Source organism: Trichosurus vulpecula, chromosome 7 (genome assembly GCF_011100635.1).
Source record: "Trichosurus vulpecula isolate mTriVul1 chromosome 7, mTriVul1.pri, whole genome shotgun sequence".
NCBI classification, from domain to species: Eukaryota; Metazoa; Chordata; class Mammalia; order Diprotodontia; family Phalangeridae; genus Trichosurus; species Trichosurus vulpecula.
In genome coordinates, this window is record NC_050579.1 from 86,581,481 (window position 1) to 86,604,733 (window position 23,253).

The 23,253-nt window shown below is 38.9% G+C and overlaps 1 protein-coding gene across 1 annotated transcript in view; it reads right to left on the reverse strand.

Moving 5' to 3' along the window:
* The window catches only part of CCR6 (C-C motif chemokine receptor 6), a 33,377-nt gene extending 24,275 nt beyond the window's left edge, over positions 1-9,102 (reverse strand). The window contains exon 1 of the mRNA XM_036768062.1: positions 9,057-9,102. The gene's annotated coding sequence lies outside the window, so the exon portion shown is untranslated. The remainder of the gene's footprint in view (positions 1-9,056) is intronic.
* Between the last annotated feature and the right edge of the window lie 14,151 nt (positions 9,103-23,253).

Here is a 23,253-nt window from a genome sequence, read left to right on the forward strand (position 1 = left end):
TATAGCTTATAGATAAATAGACATATTTTGGCAAGGCATATTCGAAACTTTTAATGGATAGGGTATGCAAATAAAGAAAATTATAGACTACTGGCTTAGACCAACATCTAAGAGGACTCCAGAAAACATTTTAATTTACTTATCTGAGAAAGCCACATTTAAAAAAATTTTTTTTCCTAACGTATATGTCTCAGTTTGATCTGGTTTATAATAAGGATTTGGTTTGATCTGTACCTTAATGCCACACTGGCCCACATTCTATCTGCCTGCCTCCTAAAGGACATTCAGTTTTAATTTGTTTCTCAATCAGCATTGTACCACTCAGGTGGTAAAATGTGGTGGCATCTTTTAGGTTTCTACTGTTGGTGAAAACCTTGGGTTGAGTGTAAGACTTTTCTGTTGCATTTTGATAAGAAGCCTGACTCACAACTTTTTTTAATGTTTCGATGAATCTGTGATCTCACTAATATGGGCGTTCCTTTCAGTGGTGCGGATTGAAACCCATTCACACTGTCTTCTATGTAACACTCGGTCATGTCCTTCCAGACATTTTCCATTTGGGGGCCATTCAAAGTGTTGGGAATATCCCTTTAAATCTTTTGACTTTGCATGGCTGATAATGCGACATAGAGACTATTAGTTCTCTCTCTCTCTCTCTCTCTCTCTCTCTCTCTCTCTCTCTCTCTCTCTCGTCACACAATCAATGCACCTCCTTTTCCTAATCATACATCTCTGATGGTGTCTTTCCCTTCTTCTTTGCAATCCCTTACTGGTAATATGTTGCAGCCTCTTGGTGACGCAGCTAATAGAGTGCTAGGCCAGGAGTCAGGAAGACTCATCTTCCTGAGTTCCAATCTGGCCTTGGAAACTTATTAGTTGTGTGACTCTGGGCAAGTCACTTAACCCTGTTTGCCTCAGTTCCTCATCTGTAAAGTAAGCTGGAGGAGGAAATGTCAAACCACTACAGTATCTTTGCCAAGAAAACCCCAAATGGGGTCATGAAGAGTCAGACACGACTGAGCAGCAATATCAACACCACATGCTCATCTTGTACTCTTCCACTGCCTTTTGTAGGACCTACAACTCTGATTCCTCAGTGACTGATATATTATGACTCACAACCATATAGCATCAATGAAGCATATTGGAGTTGAGCAAAATGAGCCTTTTTTATTAGGGAGAAACTTGGTAGAACCAAAAGTATTCAGCAATTTCCAGAGGCACTCCAACCCATTCCCTTCCTCCTATTCAGTTCTGGGCCTACTTCATTGTCTATCAATAGTATCTGTTCAGGATATATGTGATTATGGGTGGTATTAGAAGACTGAGCAGCCCTCTCGGGCTTGAGGAAATCAATACAATATCTGCAAAGAGGAATACTTGCAGGGCTCTGTGAGGGACTGCCTTCAGGACAGTGGAAAATATCATTGATGAGCATATGCACCCTTGTTTTATGCTTCACTTGAAATTAATTTAAATGGCAATTAAATCAATTTAGATTCTAAGCTCCTTGATGGCAGGGATTTTTTTTGCCTCTTTTTTGTATTCCCAGAGCTTAGCACAGTGTGTGATATCTTGTTGGACAAGGGTTTCAAAGTGGCATGAACCAAGTTTCCATAATGTCAATGGAATGTTTAAGTTGAAGAAATCCTGGGTTATAACCATCAATTTAAGGATCTGTATATAGTTCTGAAGGATTATGCAGGTTTATGTTTTAAATTTTTACAGCAATATTTTTGGTAATAACAAAGAATTGGAAGGAAAATGAGTGCCCATTTATTTGGGGAATGCCTAAACAAATATTGGTGAATTAACATAATGAAATATTATTGCTCCACAAAGAACTTATGAAGATGAATCCAGAGAAACACAGTAATGCTTATAGAAACTAATGCACATCAAAATAAATAAGCAACATACATTTATTAAGGGCCTACTATGAGCTGGATACTGGAGATACAAAGGCAAAAATGCAAACGTCTCTGCATTCAAAATGTTTACAATCTATTGGCGAGACAACACACATACATACATATACATGCACACACACATATATATATATACATACATACATATCTATATATATATATATATATATATATATAATTTTGAACAGAATATATACATAAATCCCACAAAGAAATCTAGGGCAGGGGGAAACTAACACTGAGAAGCACCAACAGCTAAGAAGATTGGAAAAGGAGTCATATTGGAGGTGGTCCTGGAGCTTAGCTTTGTAGTTAACTAGAGTACCCACTGGAGAAGGAAATAGCAAACCACTCCAGTATCTTTGCCAAGAAAACCCCATACGCTGTAACACAGTCAGACACGACCTACTGACTGAACAACAACAAGGGTTCCCAAAACGGAGAAGGGGGTGCATTGCAGGTGTATGGAAGAGTCTCTGTAAAAGCACAGCTCTGGAACATAGAATCTCATATGTGAGGAATAGCAAAAAGTCAGTTTGGCTGAACCATAGAATGCATGAAAGGAAATAATGCACAAGAAACCTAGAAAGTTAGGCTGCAACCTCGTGGCAAAGGGCTTTAAATGGCCAACCGGGAAGTTTGTATTCAGTCCTAGAGGAACCACTAGATTTTAATAAGCAGAGGAATGATATTGTCAGCCTTATGCTTTAGGAATAGATCTTTGGCAACAGTGTGGATGATGAAGTAGGGAGATTCTTGAAGCAGAGAGGCTAATTAGTAGGCTCTTGAAATAATCTAGACATGAAGTAAAGGCCTGAAGTTGGGTGCTCACTTTACGTGAATGGCAAAAAAAAGAGATATAGTCAAGACATGTTGTGGATATAGAAATCACAAAATTTTGCAGTCACTTGGACATGTGGAAGAATGACTCCAAAGGTGCAAGCCTGGGTCACTGGAAGACAGTGGTGCCCTCTGTAGAAACAGCGAAGTTTGGAAGAGGGGTACGGATCTTAGTAGAAATATAGTAAGCTCTGTTTTGGACATAATGAAGTTGAGATCCCTATAGGACATCCAGTTGAAAATATCCAATAAGAATGTGGCGATGGGAAACTGGAGCTCAGGAGACAGAATGAGTCCGGTCAAAGAGATCTGAGGACCATCTCCTTAGAGATGATAATTAAGTCCATGGCCCTGATAAAGCTCACTTTCCTATTCAGAAATTCTCTATCAAACTGTGGCTCTAAGAAGATGAGGACTGTATCATTTTCCATTTTCATATCTTTTATATACAACACTATGCCTTGGACACACTAAGTGATCAGTGGATAAAGTGCTGGGCCTGGAGCAGGGAAACTCATCTTCCTGAGTTTGAATCTGGCCTCAGACACATACTACCCGTGTGACCCTGAGAAAGTCACTGAACCCTGGTTGCGTCCATTTCCTCTGCAAAATGAGCTGGAGAATGAAATGGTAAATTACTCCAGTACTGTTGCCAAGAAAACCCCCAATGGGGTCAGAAAAAGCCAGACACAACTGAAACAACTGAACAATACCACAAATAATAATGACAGCTAGAGTTCTTTCACCTGTACCATAGCACCCTGAGAGGCACCAGACTCAATGTATATCGTAGGTATTGTATGATTGTATATCATACATTATGTAATATATATTATATACCTTTCTAGTTTGAGGATGCAACAGAATAACTGTGAATTTTGTCAGAAGAGGCCTCTGGTCCTTCAACCTCAGCAGGCAAAGAATATCCTGAAAAGGTCTTAGGACAGTAATAAAGAAGCATCTGCCCATGTTCTAGAAGGGCCTACATGAGGAGTCACATGGATGAAGGGAGGTTTCTTTGCTGAGCCTGTGGTGTGCTCCAAATGATGATGGCTGAGTTTACGATTATATATTAAGCTATGCCAGGGAAACTCGATAGACAAAGACAGTGATTTTTAGCAATAGTCAAGCATCTGTGTGTCTACCAGTATGAAATGGGATAGCCACACAACTCTCTTTTCTTTCTGAAACCGCTTTGATATTTGAAAAACCCACAGATGAAGATACGTGAGGGGAAAAAAAATCTCTTAACTTGCAGCTGCAAAGAGCTGGTAACCTCAGTTACTAATAGTGTGAGGTTAAAGTCATAGGTTGAGTGAGTGATTTTATTCCCAGACCTTCCACTGACTCATTGCACTCCTTAGTGACCCAAATTGCATAAACTTTCAGGGTTTCCATTTTCATTCTGTATAAATGACAAAGTCGATTGGATTGCTACCTACATGATGCAGAATGGTCATTTACTAATGAATGGCTTAAGGCCACAGCCACAGGGCTGATCTAGGGAACACAGAGTAAATAGTCAATTGAATGGTCAATCAATCAATAAGAATTAATTAAAAGCACCTACTATGTGCCAGGCATTGCCCTAGACCTTGGGGATACAAAAACAAAAAATTAAACAATCACTGCTGTCAAGGAGCTTACGTTCCACCCAAGGAGATAGTAATTATATACATGCATACATATATGTGCACATATACACTAGCATTTGTGTTATACATATATGCACATTCTCCACATACTTACATACAAAATAAATACCAGGTAGTGAAGAAAGGAGGATACTAGAATTTGCCAGGGCTGGGGGTGGAAAGTCGGCAATGGCTTTATGTGCAAGATGGTGCTAAAATTTATTCTTGAACATCAGAGAGTCTATGAGTCAGCAGTGAGGAGAGAGAACCGCCTGGCATGGAATTCAGAAATAAATTTAGAGATGTGTGAGGAATAGAGAGAAAGCCAGTTTAGCTGGACTGTGGAGTGAATGAAGGAGAATACTGTATGATAAGGCTAGAAAGATAGGTTGGGGCCAGGTTGTGAAGGGGTTTTTGTGCGTGTTATGTCTAGCATACATATACACACGTGTGTATGTATGTATGAGTGTGAGTATACATGTATGTATATACATGTATATAAACATATGCATATATGTGAGTTCACACCTCACCTACAAGACAGGCACTTTCCTCACCCTTCTTATGGCTCTGTGTTAATAAGTCTCATTTTATATAGATTACCAGAGCTAGAAGGAATCACCTGAAGGACCATCTAGTCCAATTCCTTCATCTTACAAATAGAAACACTGATGGAAGCCCAGAAACATGAAGGGAGTTATCCAGGGTCAAACAGGTAGTAAATGGGAGAAAAAAAGCCTAAAACTCAACTCCCAATCCTGTGTTCCTTCCACGATAATAAGGTACTTCTTTCAGAGATGTCTAGACTAATCATATTAAGATTACCAGCATTACCACCAGGTATTATTCATTTACCAAATTACTTTTTTGGGGAGAGAAAAACTAAGTAGGGGACTCTGAACACTGACTTCCTGGGAAGGATGTAGTCAACAGGGAAGAGAAAGGTACTGGAAAAGGAGTCTGGGAGGTATTGTCACAAATTACACTTTACCCTCTGGGCTAGAGCTGACTCTGAAGTAAATTGATTCCTACGTTCTAGGTTCTAGTCTTTCCTGCTGCTCTTGTTCTAATAAGATGTCATCTGAACCACTGCCACCTTTTCAATTTGTCCTGCCTACTCGATCACTTTCTATGGCTACACCCCACTTCCTTCTTCTGTTGTTTCCCCAGCTGTTAATACCCTCCTTTTTCAGATTACCCTACATTTGCTTCGTATATATTTTATATGTATTTATTTAGATGTCTCCCCCATTAGAATCCATGCTTCTTTTGCCTGTCTTTGTATTCCCTGTGCTCAGCACCGTACCAAGCATGTAAGTGCTTGATAAATAGTTGTGAACTGACTAACTGACTTCCTGTATTTTATTTGCTCTATTCTAGTATGCCGAGACCCCCTTCTACATGCCCCTCCCTCTTTTTTTTCTTAAATTATCTGTGTCTTCCTTCCTTTGGTTAATACCTTCTAACCCTCTTCAAGTACTCTACCCTACCATCATTTTCTACTTTATCTGAAAATAAATAAGGGAAAAAGCAACAAAAAACAGTAAAGAAAGAATATACTTATAAAAACAGCTGTCCCAATAGCTCTGACTTAGAATTTTGATGGTGGTGCTTTCTGAACTTAGGGACTGGATCACCACTAATACTTTGGCAAGGAAAGATGGTGTGGCCTGGACCCATGATTTTATCAGTGAGGAGGAACTCCCAGTGTAGAAAATCTTTCCACTGATATAGATCTATAATTTATGGTCTCATTTTAAATGAATGCAATTATGCCTTCTTTCCTGACAGTCAGAAAATTAGCTCTTCTATGTATAATTTTTTTCAAATAACTCAAGCTCCCCTTTTTAAGAGCTGAAACTGATGCTTTTTTAAGCCTTTTTTTAAGTGAAAAAGGCTATACCAAGGTGCACAGAGTGCCTTATACACTATTGAGGTGTATATAGTAGTTTCACAATTAATTTCCCCAACCTGATATGAGTTTTGAGTCTTTGTGCCAGCTTTCTCAGTTTTGACCTCTTACTTCCCTCATGATCAGATTGTCAGCTGTCAATTCTGGCTCTGATCAATATGTCTTGTCCCCATATTCCATTTCATCTGCTGCCTCTGATCTGTTATTGGCCAGGACAACAAAGTAACCAAGCCTATTAGAACTGTTTCCCGATAAGAGTCAATAGATGCTGAGCCAGGGTCTGAAGTTTTCTACCGGGGGTAAAGTATACGAGTCTAGTGCATGGACAATGTGCCACCTATTTTTACTATGCAGATTACACGTTTTTAAAAATGTGCTTCCCCTCCCTTTTTCCTGCTATCTTTTTTGGCTATCTTTCAGGGAACGTAAGTTTAAAGTATCCTTGTGATAAGTGAGGTGTTTGTATGCTGGATCTCAGAAAGATTAAGTAAAACATATGATTTTATTGTGTTAGATATTATATCTATTCCTTCTATCTCCCAATTCAATTCACTCCAATTCACCAGGCATCTATGGTGTTCTATGTTCCAAGAATTGTGCTAGGCACAAGAGATTCTAACACAAGAAAAAACAATTTCCACCCTCAAGAAGCATACACTATACTGGAGGAGTGGGGGATACAATTTATACAAGATTTATCCCACATTATTGTCATTAAAATTCATTAAAGGAAGTAAATAAATAAGATATGAATGTATGTTAGCTTTGGAAGCAGTCCAATTGAGTACGTAGGTTGTGTATATATCACAGCTACTAAAGGGACCTAACTGCTCCCTGAAAATCTTAGTGAAAAAAATGTACTCCTATCTATTCAGTTTGGCTATATTCTCTTTTTTTAAAATAGTGAATACTGCAAAGGAATGGCAAATGTTTAGTTCTAAAAAATGATATTAACCCAGATGTCAGACTTGAATGTTGGAATATAAGATCCCTCAGGAGCAAGGTCTAAATTCTGAAACAATTCTCATGTTGACTAAACCAGATCACCTCTGAGGCCATACTGTTATCTTTATAAATAAATTAAATAAATAGCTGAAGTTACACAATGGCCACCAATTGTCTCTAATCCCATTTACTGAAATGACAAAACTAACTGCTGCCCATTTTTGCAGCTTGTTTCAGACACCTACAGACCCTTCAGTTGATGGGTCATGTCTTCTTCTATTTCAGTGGGCACATGGAGTCTGCCATCTTAAGCATTTGTTTTTCTAGGCCGTGTTGAATTACAGCAGTATGAGTTCTCTTCAGTAGGAATGTTCACCATTTAGGTTGATTCATTATTACCTATGGATATAGCTCCATAGGGTCTGTGGGAAGTGAAAAAAGCTCTGGACTTCAAGCCAGAAAAGACTTGGATTTCAATCCCACTTTCAAAATGTACTAGTTTCATAAAACTGAACAGCTTTTTATCCTCTATGAGCCTCAGTCTGATCAATTGTTAAGGAGGAATCCTAATTCTCTACCATAGAGGACTGTGATGAGACTCAAATAATATGATGTACATATAACATTGCAAACCTCAAAGCTCAATGAAAATGTCCATTGTTGCTATTACATTTACATATTCTCTCCACTGTGCTCTTTTATGCTCTACACATCAATATCTTCACTGCTTTTTCTATTTTTTTTTCCCACACAGTCTTTCTTAGCTTCTGCCAGTCTAACAAATTTTTCATCCTCCACCCAACTTGCTGCTGCCATCTTGTTCTGCTTACCTGAAGTGCCCTCCTGTCCGCTTGCTGCCAGCTCCCACCTCTCCCCTCTTTGAAAACTCAGCTCAAAAGTCCCTACACCTGTGACTCTTTCTATGATAAGCCCCACTTTGTCACGAGCATTGCTTTGTCCCAGATCCCTCAGCATCTCTATTCTGTCAAAAGATGTATTTGGAAAGCAATGAGACTGCGTATATGTGCCACATGGAACCAATGTTAACTAATTTTTCATCACATCCCATATATATGCATACACAAAAAATTGCCCCTGCGTTAATTTGCATGAGCCTATACGTTTCTTTATAGATATTCTCAAAACTCCATCACATATTCTAGCCCTATCTCAATTAGATTCTTGAGGATGGGACCACGTGAAATTAAAGATTCCTAGAATATGGAGCTGGCGGAGTCTTAACTAAAGCACCTAATTACAGAATAACTGTATCTAAGAGGCAGAACAAGTTTCAGTGGTCATCTCCTTAAAGAAAAACCCCTCCCTCCAACATACCTGACAAGCAGCTAACCAACTATTGCTTAAAGACCTCCAGGGGTGGGAAACCCACCATCTTTCAAGGGAGTCCATTTCACTTTTGAATAGCAAACTTAGTGATAATCTATTCCAAAATCATTTTATGAGATAGAAAAAGGTCAAGTGACTTACTTACTGGTCAGTAGAAAAGCCATGACTAGAATCTGAGTCTTCTCCTTCCCAATTCAGCATTCTATCCACAACATGCCGGCCCTTTGTTCTTATAAATATACATATATACATTCATATACATGTGTGTGTATGTACATAAACATCCCCCTCCCCAATGTTGTCTAATAAAAGACTAGATAATAAATATCATTGGCTGACTGGTATACTTCAAGCTATAAATTTACATGACTACTTTGTTAAAAAAAATGAAGATTTTAAAATAATATAGTACCCCAAAAAATCCCATGAGGAAAGAAAAGTACCACTTACCAACAAAGAATGCTGTCTCTAGATCTGTGACTTGCTTCCACAAAGATCTTCTATTAGAACTTCAGACTTTTCTCAACCAGTAAACATGTAAATGGATGTTTTCTCAGCGAACTTTTGAATTTATGCTATGAAAATGATAGCTTTACTTGGGACATTTTGGGGCTCCTTTCTCATCTAGAGCCTCATGTGATTTCTCTCTCATTTTTACACCCAGCAAACAAGATAATGCGGTGAACTACTTCACCACAAGTTTTATCCCTTCAAGTCTCATACCTCTGATCACAAAAAGGTAACAAGGTGGGGGAGGGAAAGATAGATGTGTAACTAGGTCAACTTCACAATTTCAATTTCAGATGCAAATATTTTTCATGTTAATATTTCATTTCGGTTTGTGGGATAGGTCTTGATTCTTCTTAGAAGCTACGGTATGATTCTAAAATTCTTTGAAAAGCTCCATATATTACCTGGTGACAATGATTATTACCATCTGCCCATCTTCTTAGTGTTGGGGAATAAAAACCTGGGTATAATAACTCGGCTTTTCTGTGTGCAAATATTCTTAAAATAGGAGGGCCATTCAATTTAATTCAACATTTATTGAGAATAGATGGTACTAGCCATTAATGGAACTACAAACAGGAACAAGTGATTAATAAGCAGAGTGGGGAGTAAGGGAATAAGCACCCTAAAGCAAAGTGGGGAACAAGGCGTTGAGATCACTGACTTTGGTTTCAGAAGAGTCGGGTTCAAATCTTGCCTCTATCACTTACTACCTTTATGACTGTAGACAAGTCTTTTAGCCATGTTTTAATTTCCTCAGTTTCCTCGTCTGTAAAATGAGCTAAAGAAGGAAATGGCAAACAAGTCTAGTGTCTTTGCCAAGAAATCCCTAAATGGGGTCACAAAGGGTCAGACATGACTGAAACAAATCAACAACAAAATTGCGTCAAAGTTCTTAAATGTTACGTGCATGTCATGGTCTCACCTTCCTGATGTCACGGTCCTCTTCGAGAATGAAGGACAAATACCAACAAACAACAAGTGCTACATAAATGTTAGTTATTATTCTTGTTCTTATTCTTAATTATTACTCTTAGGAATCTGAAGCCAGAATTCTACCAAGTTTTATGAGAGGTGAAGTTGGAACTAGGAGGTTACCTTCCTAGAACATCCTCAGATGGCACGTCATGGGAGACTTTAGGGATTTCTGGCTGGTAAATTATTGGAATGGGTATCCCCACAGATCTGGTTCTCTTTGTCCTATCCTCCACCAGTCAGTCAATAAACAGGTATTAACCATTTACTATTTGTCAGGCACTATGATAGGGTCTGGGAATACAAAGACAAAAATGAAATAATTCTTTCCCTCAAGGTCTATATATTCTATCAGTGGAGAACCCATTCAGACTCCATCAGTTCTTTCTCTGGAGACGGATAGCATTTTTCATCATAAGTCCTTCAAAATTGTCTTGGATCACTGTCTTGCTGAGAATAGCGAAGTCATTTACAATTGATCATCATACAATATTGCTGTTACTATGCACAATGTTTTGTGATTGCTAACTGTGTATTTCCGTCCATCATCCTATTCCTCCTCTCTCCCTCTCTCTCTCTCTCTCTCTCTCTCTCTCTCTCTCTCTCTCTCTCTCTCTCTCTCTCTCTCTCTCTCTCTCTCTCTCTCTCTCTCCTTCCCTCCTCCTTCCCCCTCCCTCCCTCCCTCTCCTTTACCCTGCCCATCCTTAAAAGTGTTTTGCTTCTATATGCAGAAGATATATCAGATTCCATGCCATCATGGGGAGGGAGGGCGGGGGGCGGGGAAGAAAATCTGGAACTCAGAATCATGCGGAACTGAGTGTTGTAAACTAAAAATAAAAAATCTTGATAAAAAAAAAGTGTTTTGCTTCTGACTACCACCTCCCCCAATCCACCCACCCTTCTCTTATCCACTTCCTCTCCTACTTTCCTATACGGTAAGATAGATTTCTATTACCAACTAAGTGTGTGTTATTCCCACTTTGAGCCAGTTACAATAAGAGTAAGGTTTAAATGCTCCCTCTCATACCCCATCTTCGCCCCCACTGTAAAAGCTCCTTTGTGCCTCTTTTATATTGGATAATTTTCCTCATTCTACTCTTCTTTTCCCCTTCTCTCACATTCTTCTTTCTCACTCCTTAATTTTATTTATGTAGACATCATTCCATCATATCAAATTCACACCCATGCCCTCTGTCTATGCTTATGTTCTAATTGCCCTAATAATGAGAAGGTTCTTAGGATTTATAAGTATCATCTTCCCAGGTGGGAATGTAAACAGTTTAACTTTACTGACTCCCTCACAATTTCTCTTTCCTGTTTAATTTTTTATGCTTCTCTTGAGTTTTGTATTTGAAAGTCACATTTTCTATTTAGCTCTGGTCTTTTCATCAGGAATGCTTGGAAGTCTTCTATTTCATTAAGTATCTATCTTTTTTCTCCTGAAAGATTATACTCAGTTTTGCTGTGTAAGTGATTCTTGGTTATAATCCTAGCACCTTTGCTCTCCATAATATTGCATTTCAATCCCTCTGATCCTTTAATGGAGAAGCTGCTAAATTTTGTGTTATCCTAACTGTGGCTCCACAACATTTGAATTGTTTCTTTCTAGGTGTTTGCAATATTTTTTCCTTGACAAAGAAGTTCTGAAATTTGGCTAGGATATTCCTGGGAGTTTTCATTTGGGAATATCTTTCAGGAGGTGATTAGTGGATTCTTTTAATATCTATTTTATCCTCTGGTTCTAGATATCAGGGCAGCTTTCCTGGATAATTTCTTGAAACATGATGTCTAGACTTTTTTATCAAGTCTTTCAAGTAGTCCAATAATTCTTAAATTCTCTCTCCTAGATCTATTTTCCAAGTCAGTTGTTTTTCCAATGAGATGCTTCATATTTTCTTCTATTATTTCATCTGTTTGACTTTGTTTTATTGTTTCTTGATGTTTCATGGAATCATGAGCTTTTGCTTGCGCAATTATAATTTTTGAGGAATTACTTTCTTCAGTGAGCTTTGGTACATCCTTATCCATTTGGCCAATTCTACTTTTTAAGGAGTTCTTCTATTCAGTGGATTTTTATGGCTCTTTTGCCATTTGACCAATTCTGTTTTTTAAAGTACCATTTTCTCCAGGATTTTCTGTGCCTCCTTTACCAAGATATTGACTCTTTTTTCATGATTTTCTTCCATCATTCTCACTTCTTTTCTCAATTTTTCCTCTACTTCTCTTATTTGATTTTTAAAATCCTGTTTAATCTATTCCAAGAATTCTTTTTGGGCCTGAGACCAATTTGCATGTTTCTTCAAGGCATTTGACGTAGCTGTTTTGATTTTGTTGTCTTCTGACACCTGTCACTATGGTGACCCTGTCACCATAGTAACTTTCTATGGTCAGGTTCTTTTTGTTGTTGTTATTTGCTCATTTTTCCAGCCTATTTCTTGATTTTTAACTTGATGTTAAAGTTGGGCTCTGCTCCTGGGGTAGAGGGTGGGCCATGGTCACTAGCTTCAGGTTTTTTTGTGCAGCTGTTTTTAGAGCTAGTTCTAGAAGTTTTTAGTTCTTCCAAGATAGTATGATGTAAGAAGAGATGTGGTTATCACTCTCCTTGCCTGTGCTCTGGTCTGTGAGTGACCAGAAGCACTCTTTTCTACCCTGGAGCTGTGACAAGGGTCCTGCTTTCCTGTGGCAGCAAGCTCTGGTGTGTTAGTGCTTCTCCTAGCCATAGGACTGTAACCCAGATCTGCACAGGGACAATACAACAGAGAACTGTGCCCACTGCCAGCAAAGGGACCCCTATAATCTTCTGACCAGCTCCCCTTGCCATCTGTGGGCTGAGAACTTCCATGGCTGCCACAGCTGATTCAGGCACTCCCACAGCCTGCTGGTGGTTTTCTGGGACCCAGCCTGTGCTGAACTGCTCTCTATTCTGAACCCAGTGGGACAGACCTTTCCTATCAACTTTCTAAGTTGTCTTGGGTTAGAAAATTATTTCACCCCATCCTTTTGTGGGTTCTGCAGCTCTAGAATTCATTTTGAGGCATTATGTAAAGTTGTTTGGAGGGGAATTTGGGAGTTCTCAAGCAAGTTCCTGCCTTTTCTCTAACATCTTGACTCTGCTCCCTTAAGCTGATTCTTGAAAGAGACAAGGAATTCTAAGAGGCAAAGGTGAGAAGGAAAAACAATATAGGCATGAGAATACTTTCAGATGGCTATGATGGGAATTGGGGGATAAGGATGATAGTGATGATGATGGTGGTGACATAGATAGATAGATAGATAGATAGATAGATAGATAGATAGGCCTTCTTAAGTACACAAAGAGAATATTGCTATTTGAGGAGTCAGGAAAATCAGGAGAGTGACAGAATCTCAGTTAGAAGGGACTTGAAAGGTGAACAAGCCAAATCCATGCCATCAATAGAGCCACCATTTTGTTGTTCAGTCATTTTTCAGCTGTGTCTGACTCTTCATGAGTCCATTTGGGGTTTTCTTGGCAGAGACGCTGGAGTGATTTGCCATTTCTTTCTCCGGCTCATTTTACAGATGAGGAAACTGAGGCAGACAGAATTAAATAAATGACTTTCCTGTGACTTACATGACTTAAATGACTTACACAGTCATAGAAGTATCTGAGACCAGATTTGAACTCCAGGAAAAGAGTCTTCCTAACTCCAGGCCTTGCACTCTACCCACTGTACCACCTAGTTGTCCTTTAATAGCTCAAATAGTTATTACTAAGCTTTAAGGGGTTAAAACTGCAATAAGACTTTTGGAATATCCTATATAGTTGATGTTTCAAACCTAAGTTTAGGATGTTACATTTTTCCCTATTATGTTTAATTTTATGAGATTCAACTCCTATTTCTAGCCTTTCAAGATCTCTGAGAATTCCAAGTCTACTATTCAACATATTAGCTTTCTCTCCTAACTTTGTGTCACCTACAAATTTGATATATGCCACCTATACCTTCATATAAGTCACTGATAAAAGAATGTCGAACACAGGACATAAAGGCATTCTGCTAGAGACTCCCCTTCCAGGTTAGCATCAATCTGTTAATTGCTGTTCTTTGAGTCCAGTCATTCAACCAGAACAAACCTCTCTTGGTCTCATTTCCTCATCTGTAAAATGACATATTTCACAGAAGGAGGTTTGACAAGATGGCCTCTTAAGGTTCCTTCTTCTAAATCTGTGGTCCTATGAAATTCTCCCACTAGCAGGATTATCTAGGTCATATTTCTCCACCTTGTCTATGAGGATAGCAAGAGAGACATTATTAAATGCCTTGTTAAAACCCAGAAATATGATACCGACCATATTCCTACTATCTACCAGTCTAGTAACCCTGCCAAAAAAAAAAAAAAGGAAATGAGGTTAGTCTGGCACAACCTGTCCTTGATGAAGTGCTGCTAACTGAGTCTTAGAGAGTACCACTTCCTTTTCTAAATATTCATAAACTATCATGTGAATGGCAGGTTTTAGAATTTTGCCAGGAATCAAAGTAAAGTTCATTGCCTAATCGCCTAAAGCAGAAGTCAAACACCCAGCCCACAACACTCCCAAGTGCAACCAGAACCAGACTGAAATGTAATTAGGAAATATTTAACAAAATAAATAAAATTCAACAAAACAAGATAATATTGCATTTTAAAACTAAGTCAATATGTGGCCTGCAGGGATCCTTATATATAGTTTAGTGGGCTGCATTTCTATTTGAATTTGACACCAACGGACTAAAGAATCTACTCCCTCATCCTTTTTTTTTTTTTTTTTTTGCTTTTTGGTGGGTTTTGTTTTATTTTTGGAAAATTCATATAACATTTTTTCTCTCATTCACACCACTGATTCTCTATGATTAAAAAAAAAAGTAATCATAGAAAGTGCTTTCCTAAGAATAATTATTTTCCTTCTTAGCAATCACATCTACTATTTTATCTGTGAGAGACCTGGACTTGGGGATCAAAACACTTTAGCTTCAAATCCTAGCTTCGACACTTCCCATCTCCACGGCCCTGGATTTAAGCCTTACTTTCCTCAGCTGTAAAACGGGCATAATCATCCCTGTGCTACCCACCTCACAGGGTGATTGGGGGGCAAGTACTTTGTAAAATGGAAAGCATTTCTATAAACAGGAGTTTATCTTATCATTGTTGTTATCAGTATTACCTTACGATCACTCAGGCCCCGCAGCTTGAACTCAACGTGGACGCCCTTCCTCAATTTTCTCAGGTTTTCCCCTTCCTTACCCTTTCTGCTCTTTATGAAGATGATCTTCCTTGGTAGAGATAAGAGAAGCAAAACAAGGGTTAAGTTGTTCTGCCTTTGCTGCGACACTTAGCATTCTTTTATCTACCCTGAAATCTGAGCTATCTGCAGCTGGATCTTCCTCTTGACCCCAAAATCAGTGCATTTTTTAAAAAAACACTTTCTGTGATTCTCAGCATTCGTTGCCAGGCTCCCGAGCTTTGTCACTCCTACTCCTGTTTGCACAGGATCGTGCTGTTTTACACTTGCTTATGTCATCTTCTTTAGATGACTTTTAAAATTCTGTGAGTGAATAATTTTCCTGCGCATCGAGGCCAACATCTTGAAAACTCCACCTGATGAAGAATAACTCCAAGAATAATAACGTCAGCTAGCATTTACACAGCACTTTAAGCTTTGTGAAGCTTATATTATCTCATCAGATCCTCACAGCAACCCTGGGATAGTAAGAACTATGATTACCCCCATTTTAGAGATGAAGAAACTGAGGTAGGGAGGGGTGAACTGACAGCCTGGGACACACAGCTGGTGTCTGGAGCTCAATTTGATACCAGGCCTTCCTGACACAAGGTCTGGTGCTCTGTCCATTTTGCTACCTATCTGCTTCAGGTCACTGAACCTCTCCAAGCCTCAGTTTCATCATCTATAAACTGGAGATAATGATGGCTAGAGTACCCGGTTTATGGTTATGAAGCTCAAAAAAGATAAAATATGTAAACTTGGCAAATTGATATGCATGTGTATGTATATATATGTATATATGTGTGTGTGTGTTTGTATACAAAACATTCTTATTATTCCTCATAATCATCTGTGTCATTATAAGTTCATTCTTAAAATGATATAAAATTAAAATAAATCCATACACATAAGTAAAAATTTTAAAGGAATTCATTCTTGAGAACAAATCATCCCTTATACATATTGCAGAATGTTAGACCATGGGTTTCTATCTGTCCTTTCTGTGAAAAACTTTGAAATCGGCCCTTTCTTTAAATCTAGAGCGCTTGTCAAACTATACCCAGATTTCCTCTCCTTTATCATAAATTCTAAGATAAAGAGGTCGCTTCCTCCCAAGGTCCCCATCATTTCTCCTTCAGGAACCAGTTCCTCTTTATCGGTTGGAATCAGAAATAGAATAGAAATTCCCCCTTGTAACTCCCTTCACCTTTTGAAGAATGAATTTATTATTAAAGAAAGTCAAGAGTTTACCAGCTATTCTGTATTTAACAGAAAAAAAAAAATTTCCAGAGATCTGATGTGTTGACTAAACACAAATACACACACACACACACACACACACACAAGGATGAAAAGTAGATACAGACATGTTCTTTCTCAGAAGGCACTACGCTCAGTTTACTATAAACTTTGTGAATAGACAGCCCATTTTAATGGTTTCTGCGAATGCTGGTTTGTCATTGTTGAAAAAGTAGTAATAGCCAAACGTGAACTAAGAATGAAAGCCAACTAAAGTGCTAAGTGGGTTGCCTTTCTAAAATCATTCATGTGTGCCTCTCAGGGACTGTGATGGGAAACTACAAATTCATTGTCAACCAGGCTTGGCTATGGTAAGTGTACGAATTGGGAGAGAAAGAGTGATTGATGTGACGGACGAAGAAACAAGAATTTTTTAAAAACCTCATCCGACTCATTCTTTCACTTTTCACCCACGTATACGAGCATGTGAAAGCTTCAAGTGACCTTAGTGAGCCTCCCATTTCTGAAAAGGAATCCCCACTATAACCAGACAAGTGACCATCTAGCCTCTACCTAAAACTCTCCATGGCAAAGAAGGAATCCACTGAAATGAAGACTGATCGTAAATAGTCTGAAGATTCCTGTGAAATTTTGCAGGGATAAATATCTGATTCCTTTTTTTTTTCTGTACACATGTGGAACCATATATCTAGCATTTTCTGAGACAGTATCGATTCAATTAATAATTGATAATAAATAATAATAATAATATGAGTATTGGTAAAAGGAACATCCATCCTCAATGTGTTTCAAGTTTTTCATCTGTAGAATGAAGAGATTAGACTAGATGATTTTAAAGATCTTTCCCAGTTCTAAATCCTATGATCTCATGATCCTTTGTTAGGTTACATGCTTCAGGGGCAGCTAGGTGGTGCAGTGAGTAGAGCACTGGCCCTGGAGTCAAGAAGACCTGAGTTCAAATCCAACTTCAGACACTTGACACATCTTACTAGCTGTGTGACCTTGGGCAAGTCACTTAACCCCAATTGCCCTGCCTTCCTCCCTCAAAAGACTACATGCTTCATTTGGGGATTCTAATAATATAGTCTGTGTATATGTGTGTGTATACACCCTTTTATAAAAAGGGAACTTTTTTTAATGAGAACATGTGACTCCTCATTCTTTTTGTTGTCTCTAAAGTATTCGACACTGTCGATCACCTTCCTTGATACCCTCTCTTCTCTAGCTTTTCCTGACACTGCTCTCTCTTGGTTCTCCTCTCACCCATCTGTCCACTTCTTCTCAATCTCCTTTGCTGGATCCTCACGCAGGACACTTCTGCTAATCATGGGTATCCTACAAGTCTTTCTCCTGGGGTTTCTTCTTTTTCCCCTCTATGATATTTCACTTGCTGATCTCATCAACTCCCTTGGATTTAAGTATCGGGTCTATGACAATTCTCAAATCTGCTTATCCGACCCTAACATCTCTCCCGACTTCCAATCTCACATCTCCAATTAACATCTTCAACTAGATGTCCAACATACATCTTCAACTCAACATGTCCAAAGCTGAACCTTTTCCATTTCCCTTCAAACTCTTACCTCTTCCTAATTTCCCTGTTGCTATTGAGAGTACCACCATCCTCCCAGGCTACTATCCCAAGTGTTATCCTCAACTTTTTACTCTCACTTCCCAACCCTCACATCCAATATATTACAAAGGTCTGTCAATTCTACCTTCATAACATCTCTCACATATTCCCCCTTCTCTCCTCTGACACTGACACTCCTGGTGTCGGCCCTCTTTGCCCCATGCCTAAATTATTGAAATAGCCTGCTTGTTGGACTGCCTGCTACAATTCTTGCCCCACTTCAGTCCAAACTCCACTCAGCTCTCAAACTGATCTGCCTAAAGCAGAGATCTGACCATTTCACTCCCCTACTAAGTCACCTCCAGTGGCTCCCTATTACCTCTAATATCAAATATAAAATCCTCCGCTTGGTATTCAAAGCTCTTTGTAGACTGATCCTCCTTACCTTTCCAGTCTTCCTACACTTCGCCTCCCCCTTATCCCACTATGTAATCTCCAATCAAGCAACATTGGCCTTTATACTGCTCCTCAAACTTCATCTACTGACTTGGGACATTTTCACTGGCTGTCCCCCATTCTTGGAATCTTCCTCCTCCTTTTTACCACCTTCTTGTTTTCCTGGCTTCCTTCAAGTCCCAACTAAAATATTACCTCCTACTGGAAGTCTTTCTTAACTCCTCTTAGTTCTGGTGCCCTCTTTCTGTTGATCTCTTAATATTTTTCCTCTACATAGTTGGTTTCGACATAGTAGTTTGCTTGTTTTCTCCCCCATTAGCCTCTGAGCTCCTGGAGAACAGGGACTGCCTTTTGCCTTTCTTTGTGTCCTCAGGGCTTAGTGCAATGCCTGTCATCTAGCAGGTGCTTAAAGCATGTTCATTGATTGATTGACAAATGCAGGGTTATTGACCAGGAAAATGTACTTCTACAGATGGAACGTTTTTGTAGTCCCAAATCTGACTCGGGTTTAAAAATTTCCATTTGGGAATAATGACTTTTGGTATGAGACAGGGAACCAAATTTGAGATATGAGTTAAAAAACAGCATGAAGTCAAGTGTTAATTACTAGATACAAAATGAAAAATAAGACTGTGATTTACTTTTAATTTTTTAAATTTTTCTTAGAGGAGACATCATTTACTAGTTGCATTTGAATTCACTACTGAGTTGAGCATTTTTTTTTTTTACAAATATCCGTTCTATTCACTTTTAATAATCAGAACTAGTCTTGACAATTCCTTTATAATGTACAATAAGCACAATCTTTTTGGACTACTCTATGCTGGGATTCACTAATTTACACTGAAATGTCAGAATTTATAAAAAGAACCAACATTCCAGTGTTAGAATAGGAAGTTAGAATCTTACTCCTTCTTAATTCCTTTCCTTGAATTTATTTAATGGATGCTCCTTATACCCAATGATCAGGTAAGCTTTGAAATAGCCAATAGTGGGGAATTTGCTATTCCAAACTAAGTATAATATTCTATTTCACATTTTAATTTGTGGGAAAAACTCATAAATCTATTACGTTAAAAGCCACCTACATCGTTGTTACTGCAATTGACATTTAAAAGTCATGTACTTGATCACTCATTCAGCAAATGTTTATTGAACCAAGGAAGGCCCACCAAAAATACTGCAGGGTTGGGAAAGTTTTTCTGAAGCTTAGCTTAGTTAATTTAAATTAAATTATCTTCAGAAAGAATGTGAACAATGGTATGGAGGTTGGATACGTGGGGGCATGTTCTAGAAAAACCACGTATTTTCATTTGTTTGCAGCATTTCCTACATAAAGGGAAGTAATGGGAGGAGACTCTGGAAAGGCAGGCCTAGGTCACATTATAAAACGCCTTTAATGCCAGGTAGAGAAGATTAGATTTCTTTCAACAGGTCAGAGGATGTCATCAAAGATTTTTGAGCAGTGGAATAAATGATCCACTGAATTATGGACTTAAATTTTTGACAGCATGAATATATTTGGATTAATGGACAATGAAAATATGACCATAGAAGGTAGGTTAAATCCATATGCACATGCTGGTAAAGAGTTATAGAAAATCAGAATCAAAAACAACTTTTTAGATCATATACACTGACCTCTCTCTGAAGCAAGAATCTTCCGCACAATTTCCTTGGCAAGATCTTACATGCATGTCAAACTATGCCTAGCTTTCCTCTACTTCATTACCATAATTTTTTTAAATTATTCTTTTCAATTAACAAGCAGCTATTTCCTGTCTCTCCTAATTTCAACCCCTTAATTGAATGAAAAAGAAAACTGTCGTAACAAATATGCATAGTTGAGCAAAGAAAACTCCTGCATTGACCTTGTACACAAATGTACATCTCATTCTGCCTCTTGAGTCCTTCACCTCTGTCAGGAGGGAGGTAGCAACCTTCATCTTCATTTCTCTAGAATTGTGGTTGGCCATTGCACTGATCAGTCAGTCAATAAGCATTTATTAAGCACCTACTATGTGTTAAGGTATTGTACTAAGTTCTGGGGATACAAAGAAACGAAAAAGATAGTCCCCATCCTCAAGGAACTCACAATCTAGTGTGGGAAGAGAACACAGAATAAGGGTGAAAGGCAAAGGCTCAAGAGTACATGATGGTGGAGGGACATGATGATAAAGCCCAGAGGAGCACAGAAAAAAGGGAAATTCCCTGGGCACCCACCTTAAGTAGAGGGTCTGGAAAGAGCTCACCACCCTCTCCAATGAGAAGAAGAGAAGGGCCACAGGAGTTCAAGGAGGTATGAATTCTGGAGCTGATACGATCTTTCAGCATGGTGAAATTACTACAAAAATCCGGGAGTATGTCCAGAATCCTCAAGTCTTTCAAAATTGTTTCTTTATATTATTGTTATGGAAGTTGTTCTCCAGGTTTTGCTCATTTCACTCTGTATCAGTTCATACAGGTCTTCCTAGTTTTCTCTTAAACTATCCATTTCTGATGGTACAGTTTATACACGATAATTTCCATAATTTTTTTAACCTCCCCCCAAAATGGGTACTTCCTTCAGTTTTGGGGGGGGGGGTTGCTATTACAAAAGAGATGCTATGTCTTTGTAAAGATAAGTTCTTTTCCTCTTTCTTTTATCTCTTTGAAGTATAGGTCTATTAATGAAATTGTTGCATCAAAGGGCATACACAGTTTAGTAACTTTGGGGCCTACTCCCAACTTTCTTCTTCTTCTTCTTCTTCTTTTTTTTTTTTTGGAGTACTTCCAAGTTTCTTAACAGCGTGGTGGGGCCAATTCACAGCTCCACCAACAATGACCATAAATTCAAAGATGAAGTTGGCATTTGCCTCCAGGATCCACATTATTTATTCTATTTCAATCAGTTCCTTATTATTTATCAGATTTAGGTCTAGAACAATAGTCTCCCAGTGGCTTCCTTTATATATTAAAAATCATTATTAAAGCTAATTAAGAATTTATCAGCTTCTTTCTAATGTTTTTTTGCAACAAATATCCCGAGAAATGACATCTATCCTCATTATTTACCAACCTAATTTATCCTATGCACTGCTGCAAAGTAATTTTCTTTAAAGCACAGATCATAACCCTGCTCACACAACTCCATTGGATTAGTATTGCCTCTAGGATAAAGTATACACTCCTCTGTTTGGTTTTCTAAAGCATTATACAGCCTGGCCCCAGCTTCTTGAACATTACTCCCCCTCCCACCAAACTGGCCTTCTCGGTGGTCCTCACACGTGACAGTCCCTCTTCTATCTCTATCTGTGACTTTGCACAGGCCACATCACCTCCCTAGAATATGTTCCCTTCTTACCTCCACTTTATAGTCCTCTTCCTTTAAGATGCAGCTCGAGTCTTTCCTGATCCCCTTCCCCACCCCACCCCCACCCTCCAACAACTTAGCGCCTTCCCTTCAAAACTAAGATCAAACAACAACCTCTGTGAGTAGTACTAGGAGCTGCCTCACTAGGGACACAACTGGAAGTGGCCAGTAGGGCAACACAGCTTTCTCTTTCTTTCTCCCTCTCTCTGATTTCTTCCTTCCTTTCTTTCCTTTCTTTTTTCTTTCTCTCTTTCTTTCTCTCACTCTGTCTTCTTCCTTCCTTCCCTTTTCTTTCTTTCTCCTTCCCTCCCTCCCTCCCTTCTTTCTTTCCTTCTTTCCTTCTTTCTTTCCTTCTCTTCTTTCCCTTCCCTTTCTGCCCAAAGGAATGTAAATTTTAATTGCTGAACCGCACAAGATATCTCAGGGGCTTACTGCTAGATTTCTTTCTTTAGGACCATGACTTAAACCCAAATCACTCAGGCTCTCTTTGATTGACCAACAACAGGTCCCAAGCCAAGCCTACCTTGGTCATTGTTGGGGCCCTGATTGGCTCAGAGTGAATGTAAATAGCAATTATTTCTGTTTAGGCCAGAAACCTGGAGGATCTTCCCCTTTCAGATTGATTTTTTTTTTTGGACTACGTAAAAGAGGCCATTCTCCACCTCATTTCTTACCTAGCCTTAAACACTGAATGGGCATTGGCTCAGTCAAACTGAGACCTGTCAAAGACCTTAGCTTAAAAAGGCCAAGGTCTCCCACTGCATCCAGGGTCGTCTCTAGTCATCTTGATCTATATCTTGCCACTGGACCCAGATGGCTCCAGAGGAGAAGGTGAGGCTGGTGACTTAGCACAGCCCTGCCTCACTTAAATCCAATTCACTTGCATGTCCTGGCACCACGTCCCTGATGTCATGGTCCTCTTTGAGAGCTAAGAACAAACAACAACTTTCTATTTAACTGCTTTATATGTACATATGTCCCAAAAGTCTTAGTGCAGTTTGAAGCTAGTAAAGCTTAATTGCACTGACTTTTTGGACACCCTGTATTTATATTTATTCACTTTACATTTATGGGGTATACTATACTATTTCATATACATTTATCTCCTCCATTAGAATATGCAGGTAGGTGGCAGAGTAGACAGAATGCCCAGCCTGGAGTCGGGAAGACTCATCTTCCTGAGTTCAAATCTGGTTTCAGACACTTACTAGCTGTGTGACCCTGAGCAAATCACTTAACCCCGTTTGCCTCAGTTGCCTCATCTGTAAAATGAGCTGGAGAAGGAAATGGCAAATCT